Source organism: Chelon labrosus (genome assembly GCF_963514085.1).
Source record: "Chelon labrosus genome assembly, chromosome: 4".
Classification (NCBI taxonomy): Eukaryota; Metazoa; Chordata; class Actinopteri; order Mugiliformes; family Mugilidae; genus Chelon; species Chelon labrosus.
The window spans coordinates 20,478,554-20,489,041 of NC_140340.1; positions in this window are offsets into that span (position 1 = coordinate 20,478,554).

Here is a 10,488-nt window from a genome sequence, read left to right on the forward strand (position 1 = left end):
TCAGCTAAGCAACAGATTCAGTCTTCCAAATTCACACTTTTTTCGCTACCTCCAAGTCAAGAAACTATGTCAAGGAGAACTGGCCACATTTCGATTCCACCTCCTTCACCCATCCTTTCCTTGAGACCCTCCTGCTCCCTCCCTCCCTCCAAACAGCTAATATCAAAATTTGTGGGTTCTTTTGCTAATTAATTTACCTCTGATTTTATTAGGGAAGCTTGGGCCGTAGATTTGAGCTCTGAAATATCGGCAGAACTTTGGGAAGAGGCACTGTCTCGGGTCCATTGTTGCTCTATTAACTCACGTTACAGGTTTATTCAGTACAAGGTGTTGCACAGATTGCATTACTCTAAAACAAAGCTAAATCGTATTTTCTCATCTGTGTCTCCTGTATGTGATAAGTGGCATATTGCTGAGAGTTCACGAGCGCATCTTTTCTGGTTCTATCCTAAATTGCTTAATTTTTGGTCAGCTATATTTGAGCAGTTGTCAAAAGCCTACTCCAGAGTCTGACCATGACCTGGCCATCCTTGGATGCTCTGCCAAGACTCTTCCACAGGACATGCAAGTCACTCCTAGGGATGGTGGTAGCTAAGAAACTTATTCTCCTAACCTGGAGAATTCTTTTTCCCCCTCTCTTTTCTTTTAGTTTTGACTGTTTCTCTTTTGTGGAGGGTATTGTGTACAGTTTTGAAAAGTTAAAAAATGTATATAAAGTATTTTTTTTTAAAAAGTGAGGCTAAAAAAGGCTTCAATTTGCTAGGGAGCATAAAGATTGGACTCTGGAGCAATGGAAGAAGGTCATGTGGTCTGATGAGTCCAGATTTACCCTGTTCCAGAGTGATGGGGGCATCAGGGTAAGAAGAGAGGCAGATGAAGTGATGCACCCATCGTGCCTAGTGTCTACTGTACAAGCCTGTGGGGGCAGTGCTATGATCTGGGGTTGCTGCAGCTGGTCAGGTCTAGGTTCAGCAACATTAGGTGCCCAAAGAATGAGGTCAGCTGACTACCTGAATATACTGAATGACCAGGTTATTCTATTAATGGATTTTTACTTCCTTGATATTCCAAGATGCCTGGCCCGTGTGGTTCAGTCCAACAGACAAGCTACTAACGTAAGCATCATAACTGGACCACGAGCAATGGAAGAAGGTGGCTTGGTATGATGAATAAGGTTTTTTTTTTTCATAACGTGGATGGCTGGATGGATGTGTGTCGCTCCATGGAGAACACATAGCACCAGGACCCTCTATCTGAAGCCAGCTTATGCAGTGTTACTCTGACACATATCACTAACCTAAACATTGTTGCAGACCATGTCCACGCTTTGGTAGTAATGGTATTCCCTGAAGGCAGTGGCCTCTCTCAGCAGGATAATGTTCCCTGCCACAAAGCAAAAATAGCTCCAGCAGTTTGAGGAACACAACAACAACAGATCTCAATCCAGTCGAGTCTGCGTGAATCTGTGGGACAAACAAGTTCAATCTCCACCTCACAACTTGCAGGACTTGCAGGAATTACAATGCTTTTACAATGTCATGTGTTCCAAATACCGCAGCACACCTTCTGAGATCTGGAGGAGACCATATCTGGACGGGTCAGGGCTGCTTTGGCAGCAAAAGGGGAACCTACACAATATTAGTCATAATGTTATGGCTGATTGGTGTAGTAAGGTTGGTTTTGGCTATGTACTATTTTAACCGTGAATGTTGTCACTCTCACTGTGGCTGTGATGTCCTCTGATGTGGAGTAACACTGCCCCCATGTGGCAGAAGAAACACAAACAACACTTCTAATACTGATGTCACATCAGACTACACAAAGATTAAACATCACTTTGGGTTTATTAAAGGAGAATTGGGCCTTATATGTTGTCGGTTTAAGCGTGGCAGCAAATCCCAAAACATACAATATGAGGCATAAAATACTCTCCTCCACCACATGAATTCAATAAGTCCTGTGACAGACGGTAAAACTTCTATAGAACCATGAACTACACACAGTGTAGTCATTTCAAGATTACATGAAGACACAGAAGACACAGAGGGTAGACCCACCAAATGTCGATTTTATTTGGGTTGTTGTGTGTTACAGGATTTGTATTCAATAAACAAACAATGTTTGTGAACGCATCCTCACTTCACTTTATCATTTTGCAGCTTGCACAGTCCTGGATGTCCTCAACAGTTTTGAATATGTCGCCCAGCCTTAAAAACACAACGTTAAACTGTATGTTTTCCTATTTTAAACAGGGATAATATAAAACAGATACAGCCTCTAACTTTTGCGTCACAGTTTTTAAGTGCAAACAATCCAAAATAGATTTTTTATGGTGTCCGACACAGCTCTGCACATTGCTATCTAGAGCTAGATTAGCTACTAGCTATCTATTTTGACTTTTATAAAAGCATGGATTTCTGCCCCCCAAATCTTAATATCCTGATGAATATTCGTCACTCATTTTCTACCTGTCACTTCATTAACAAGCGTGCATATTTCCCCCTGTCCTTGAATGTTCTGTGTTATTGACCTTGTGTATGCAGCATGTGTTGAAAATATTTGTGGTGCAGGGTCTTTGGACCCTTGTGTGTTGTTGGCTTTGTGGATGTTCATGGTGCAGGGTCTTGGGAATGAACATCCACACTTGAATGAATTGGGCCATCCATTTAATTAGTGTCGTAATGTATTTCAAATATATTGATAACATCAACTGAGAGAATGAACTTTGTGTCACAGCCCTCTCCACATATTGGACATTCTGGGGGCCATCTCTTGGAGACGCAAAATGGTTTAGTCTGCCTATAGACAGCAGCCGGCGACAAGTACGTCAATTAGCCCAGGTTGAATGACCTGGAGGCTAACTGTCATCATGTGAACCGAGTTTACTTGTTGTGTAACTGCATCCAATTAACGTTAACGTTGTCGTAGTCCAGAGTCAGTAAATTACATCCTTACATCTCGTGTAAGGCTTTAGCAAGGCTTTATTTCTTTTTGCAAGCTGAAGAACAATTTTATTGAAAAATGTGATGCACTGGCATGGATAGGGGCCCACTGACATTAAGAGTGTACAGGGCCCAGAATTTGGTGCTACGCCCCTGAACATCATTACACTGATTTGAAACTGCTTTCTATGTAACACATGATATAAAGTGGTTAAAACTGTTTATATTACTAATAAAGTGTTATCAGCTTAATATACACTATATTATTATAAAAAATAACTCAGGTTTCTAACAGAAACCTGAGTTATTTGTTCAGTTTGCATGTTGTCCCTGTGTCTGTGTGGGTTCCAAAGACATGCTTGTTAGGTTAACTGGTGATTCTAAATTGGCCGTAGGTGTGCATGTGATTGCATGTGAGTGTGAATGGTTGTCTGTCTCTCTGTGCTAGCCCTGCGATAGACTGCCGACCCCCCGCGACCCTTCACAGGACAAGCGGTTACAGAAGATGAATGAATGAATGAATGACTTGTCCTGTGCTTTACCTCACATATCCTCTTAACCTCCTGACTACCAGTAGTTTAAATTTGTCCTCTGTGGAGGATATTTGTAAACCTGAATATCTCCCACCCACTGCATACTACTGAATTAACTCATTTTGCTGTCTACAGAGGACATTTAGGGCTTTTCAATGATACTAAATGTGAAGGGGTGAAGTGGCTTTGGTTATATTCCTGGTAGTTAGGAGAATATGTTTGGGAGATTAAGTAATTGAAAAATAAAAAGAATAATAAAGTGAATTGATGTAATTTTAGATAATAGGTAAATAATGCATTCACGCTTTATATCTATATGAAAAAGTTGATGAATCCTGTCATGGTTTAACTTTCATATTCAAAAATTGTGAATAACAATAAAGAAAAAAAAACAAAGAATGATTTACTTTGAGTTAAAGCTTGTTTGACGTTTTTCTAGAAGGATCTCCTTTGGATTTTGGCTTTTTCCTGTGTGACAGTTCTTGTCAAGTGAATGAAAGCTCTGTTTGCTCAGCGCTGAAAGGGACCCCCAGTGTTTATTTGTGGGCTTCACTGATGTTTCCCATGTCCTCTTAAAGGGCTCACAATAAGGAAGTGGCCCGGGGCGGCACCCCCCGCATTCAGACTGCCGGCGAGCCTCCGGTCGACTGCCGTCCCACACTGGACAGAACCAACTGGACCGCTTCTGTGTTCTGGTGACAGAGAGAGGGAAGCATCCGGATACTCTGGTCCTGATGGGGGGTTTGGAGCTCAGCGGTCTCTGTGGACTCCAGCATCAAGCAGGGACGGACCACTTCCTGTCGAACTAAAGTATTAAAAGAGAGCAAATACCTGACATGAACAGACCCTGTTCAAGAGTTGTTCTGTTTGAAATATTAAATAAATGTTCATCTCTATTTTCAGCACAATCACCACTTTCTAAGATGGAACTTTTCCATAAAAGCATCTATATTATAGATATAGGTATTATAAAGCGTAGTAACGCTTGAGTGTGAATGTTTGTCTGTCTCTCTGTGTTAGCTCTGTGATATACTGGCGACCTATCCAGGGTGTACAACACCTCTCGCCTGCGACCCCCCGGCGCGACCCTTCAGAGGACAAGGGGAAGATGAATGAATGGATGAATTTAAACTGAAATAATAGTTAATAAACTTATGAAGGTGTCAAATAAAGGAATTTACAAATATTTGATTGCTTAACTGACTTGAATATATAGACACATATATAATTGATTGCTTTCATTTTTACTTCTTTGGTTTGTGGTGAAATGTGATATTTATTTTAACACTGGCAGGTTAAAATGAGGCTGAGGGTGACGGTTGGCGATGGTTGGTTGTGGGTATCAGGTAGGAAGCAGACTGGAAATGACAGGCCTGGAGAAAATGAAGTGGTGCTGAGATGAGCTGGAGATCTGGAAATTGAGAGGACAATTGGTGATCCTGGAACACAGAAGTAGACAGGTTACAAAAAGTCAAGCGTGGATACAAAGACAAAACCTAAATCTTTAAAAACCAGGATCTGGAAGTTACCGCACAGGTAGATACGACGAACTGGTGAGGAGTAAATGAGAGACCAGGGTAGATAATACTGTAGGAGCAGAGCAGGAGCTGACTGGTTTAAATACCCAGAGACTCACATAAACTCAGGTAAAACAGAGATAAGAAACATGAGGGAGGGACACACCAGAAACACAAAGATGAGAAACACAGAACACTGACAGATATGTTAAATCAACTGTTAATGTAGTTTGAGGAAAACACACATCATGGAGACGTGTCTTCGATACACACTTTTACATTCAGTCTTCAGTCTTCAAATCACATCTAATCATGATGTTTGAAAGAGAAAAAAAATAGCAAATCAAACTGTGATCATTTCATTTTAGGGAGAAAATCTGATGATGCTGTTTTTCAGAATGATTCAATATTTAACAAACTGTTCAACTGAGGTTGAGTTTTAAGACAGAAAGATCATGTGCACAAGAGCTGTAAGCACCAAAACTTAACAATGCTTTTGAAAACTGTCCTCTTTGGATATCTTTATCCAAGAATATTAAATTGAAACAAAAACAACTGGACTGGAGACTGTACTTGAAGATATGCTGCCGCTCATCCAAGTAGCTTCTTCATTTTAGGATTAAGTCCACAAGGTGTGTGTTGAAAGTTCAAAAACACACCTATGGACACCTCTAATGTTCCCCAGGTAACATGTGTCTGTAATTAGGAACATCAAAGACAATATCAAAAATTAGAGAATCTTAATGTCCTCATAAAATCAGACAGTTAAACACCATAAATGTTAAAATGCTGTCTTCTGCATCCTGAGAACCCACTCAGTTTTGCAGATGCTTTGTGCTGGCTCTGCAGAGCGTTTCATTTGTGGACAGGACTCTGTCAGCATTGCTGATGAGCAGCGGGCTGTCGTCTTGGTAATGGTCGCTTCAAGCAGATATTGTGCTGTGTGCTTCCTCAAGCCTGCTGGGGCCGGAGGCAGAAGAAGTACCAGTATGAAAACACAACTGTCAGAGCATGCAGAGGAGAACCACGACATCAGTATAATACACACATGCAGGCTCTTACTTTGAAATGTTGTGCATTTTCGAAAACGGACCCTTAAGTAGTTTTCATCATTAAAAAATGATTGTGTTAACCTGTTGTTGTGTCAGTGTTTTGCACGTCTGATCACACTGAATGTGTGTGTCTGTGTGTGTTACTGTTTGAGACTTTCCAGCAGAATCTGCATTGTATAATTTAGTCATTTTAGATGATTGAATTATACAATGTAAACATCTTCATATGAGCCCACTGACACACAGCAGGACCATGCAGTGCCCACACACAAGCCTCAGTCTGGTTCAAACTGAGGACTTTGTTGGTTTTAGGACCGTATTGCTAACTTGAGGCCACCATGCTGCTGTTTCTCAGCTGGTTTCCAAGGCAACCAAGAAGAGAGGACTTTGGGTTTTGGCTTATCTGGGCGGACCACAGCAGTTTTTCCTCCCCTTGCATCTCAGCCTTCTTTCTTCTCTCTCTCCTCGGTGACTGGGGCAGCTGGTGGGAGACGGTGGGTGCCGCGTAGCTTAGCAACTCCCTCGGTGGATGGCGATTGATATGCAGCTTTGTTCAAGTGTCTCTCTCTCTCCAAGCCAGAGAGGGGGGACGCCGGAACAAAGCAGGCCTTATTGAAGCTTCCCCTCCTCCTCCTCTTTGCCCAGGCACAACAAAGTGGGAGGACAAATATTTCAGCTCAAAGGAACTGAGACGCAACTTACAGCAGCGGTACTTAAAGTGCAACTCAGAGACTGTCTGTGAAGAGGCTCCAGGTGTTCCCAGGAAATTAATACATTAAAGCCTTTATTGAACCCAAACTGAAGTAGCCTATTTACTCCCAACATCTTAATTCACTTCAATGTGTGTCTTCGAGTTGGAAACAAGCTGTGGCAGACTAAACCTCAGCTTTTTATCAGGTGAAAACGATGAAATTCAATGTGCAGTCAACACCAAACTCAGATGAGAAAGTTAGATCTTTGAAACATTTCTGAAAAAATAGGTGCTACCTCCATCCCTACGTATCCAGTAGAGATTTGTCTCTTTGATTAGTCTTTCATTACTCCTACAGTTAATTAATGGCACCAAATCTGTCCCAGTTTTCCAGCCAAGTAGGGCCATGAGACATTTGGAACAATCGCATGTTGTCTGGTCCAGGACGAACTCTAAGCCAACTTCAGTTAGACCTGCCAGAACCAGCTCTAGTTTGGAGAACCTAACAAAGTTAAAGTGAATATTTGGCAAGCAGTTGTATCAGTGTGCCTTCAGGTGGTGTTGTGTTACTGTGCTCATGGAAAAGTGTCTTTAAATCATGAAGAGTTTCTCGAGATCACTAAAACCCACTGCTGTTTATTTTGACTCGCAGATTACTACATTTCTTCAAATGTCAAAAATTCTTCTGCAAAGTTTTATGCTCAAATTTAAAGTAAAACCTTCAATAAACTAAATGTTTTTTTTTCACAATCAAAGACTTTAATGACAATTTTTCATACTTCAAAGATCAAATAATCTGACATTTTTGTGCAGCTGACCGAGTTCGATCATCTCTTGGTAAAATTAAGACACTCTGATGAACTCAGTAACAGGAAGTGTCCATCCTAACTTAGCACTTAAGCTGGAAATATTGACCAAATGTAGAAACAGAAGTAAAAACTTTCAAGGCGATTTTATAATTACTTTTAATACTTTGAGCACACAACTTTTTTGAGTCACATTTTCATCCAGTCATTATGTGCAGGATATAGGGTGTCTTGTGATATATTCATATATCATGTGCATGTAATATAATAACAAACAATATCAGATCTGTATAATATTCTACTATCCACATCTTCATTAATATAATTTGTGTCCAGGAATTTATATTGCATGCACAAGACAATGACTGTATCGCGGTATGAATCAGGTAATGATGAAAAGTAACATATCAATAAGAATATGGAACTTGTCAGATACTGTATAAGATAATTTTTTAAATACATAGGGGTTTTGTGCCAGTCAGATATAAATTTAAAAGACATAATTTCGAAGTTAATCTTGTATAAAAAATGACTGACTGGACTAATGTTAATGCACAACAAATGCATAGCAAATTCTTAGGTCAACAGGTTAAAAACAAAAAAATAAATGAACTATGAAAGTTCTGAAAATACTCGGCTGGAAGAAAAAAAACAAAACTTGGGTGAACCAGGAATTCTTGTCTGTTCTCCCGAGCAACTGGCCACAGAGCGACTGTGTTCATTATGTCTGCAGAAACTCAAAGGCCAACTGTTATTGTGAAGCTGTGACCTTCAATAATTGAATAATGACAAAAAGGAGCGTCACAGTCAGGCATGAAGAGCTTTCTCCTCCCGTGGGTGTTGGGAGCGTCGCTGGGATGCATTCCTTCCAGTGAAGATCAGCCGTCTCTCTCTTTCTTTTCCAAATAAAATTAAGTTAATCCTCTGAAGTTTGTGTGGTGTCTCTCTCTGTCTTTTGGCTTGTTTTTCTTCCATTGTTTGTCCTTGTGTTATGTTTTTACTTCTTTTATGTCAAGTTAAAGGATGTGGCTTAAGTTATTTCATAGATTTCCAAAACTCAGCGGCCAGGCTTTTAACCAGAATCAGGAAAAGGGATCACATCACACCAGTTTTAGCAGATCTCCGCTGGCTCCCAGTATGTTTTACTGGATCACTTTTAAAGCTCTTCGTGGATGTGCTCCAGACTCTTTTAAATCGCTACTTAAAACATACTTTTATCGGAGAGCCGTTCTTGGTCTGACTTGAGTTTTAAGAGTTTTAATTATGTTCTTAACTGTACGGCGTTTTCTTTTAACTGTTCTAACTTTATTTTATGTGCCTGTTTTCAAATTGCAAATTAGTCTTTTAATGATTTTGTGAAGCACTTTGTAACGTTGATTTGAAAAGTGCTGTACAAATAAAGATTATTATTATTATTATTTCTCATTGTCAGTCTCTGAATACTTTTAATAGGCACTCTAGTCTTTCAACAAACATTACTCAAACAGGAGGAAATAAAGCCTTTGAGTCTGAGACTATTTTCTATGGGCGGATTAATCTATATTTTATACTCTTTTGTGAGTTGCTGTCTTGCAACAGGATCGTGTGCATGCAACTGAGTCAAAATAAACCACAATGTTCCTCAGCTGTGTGGCTTACTGATGTATTTTAGTTGTCTTTGGATAATTAAATGGAGATCTATTAAGTTATAAGATATATGACGTTTGTACTACTTATTTGGAACAGTTCATCACTGGTTGGGATCTTTTTATTGAATGTATTGATTGACTATAATACAAAAAAGTATACCAAAAAATAAATTCCAAACAAAGTCATAAAAACTTCAAAGTCTGATCAGAATGGACTGACAAGGCTCACTGCTCTTAATAATTAGTGGAATAAGGCTTCTGTAACAACACTTCTACTGTAGCAGACATTAAAAAACACAGTGAGAGTAAATAACACTTTGAAAACACAACCCTTTTCTTTGAGGAAAAGCTTCATTTTATTAAAACAAATAGTAAAGTAAAAAAAAAAACATTGCTTAAATGTTTGATTGATTTTTCAAGTGATCACAAACCTTTTTTAACTTCCTGGTTATTTCAGCTACTTTGAATTTCAGCTGTGATGTAGTATTTATCACACCCTGCGCAGACTGCATAAATCAGGTATATACGACCCATGTACACCGATCAGCCATAACATTATGACGTGAATACTGGCGGCCAAGGTGGCGAACAGGGCGCATGTGGGGAACAGGAATGATTTGAGGAACACATCGAGTTTAAGACTCGGCCTCCAAATTCCCCATATCTAAACAGATCAAGCATCTGTGGGATGTGCTGCACAAACACGTCTAATCCACGGAGATCCCACCTCTTGACTTGAAGGACTTAAAGGATCGACTGCAAACATCTTAGTTCCAAATAGCAGAGCACACCTTCAGATGTGTAGAGGAGTCCACGCCTCGATGAATCAGGACTGTTCTGGTGGGACCTACACAATATTAAGCAGGTGGTCATAATGTTGTGGCTAATCGGTGCATGAAAAACAACAGTAAAGTCATAGTGTTCACAAACATCAGTCTGCTGACATCTTTAAACTCACATGAGCCAGTGTTTCACTTTCATACAGTACTTAAAAAGGAAATCCTAATATCCTGAAACAGTATTAGACTATTCACTAAAACATGTCAATTGTACCATAAAAAAACTTCAAAATGCTCCCTTAAGAGAACACACGCTATAAAATGCACCATGACCTAATTCTATACACATTCTGGTCTAGTGTGGCTCTATCAGTTTACACAGACTGACATTAAAGGATTGTTACAGTTTATTACAACAATGGATTTATTTGATAATTTTGTCCATAATCTCTATCAGTCATAATAATAATGTAATCGGTAAATGACTGCTGAGCTCTGAGGAAATATTTGAACATGTATATAATCAGGCAACATCAGAGA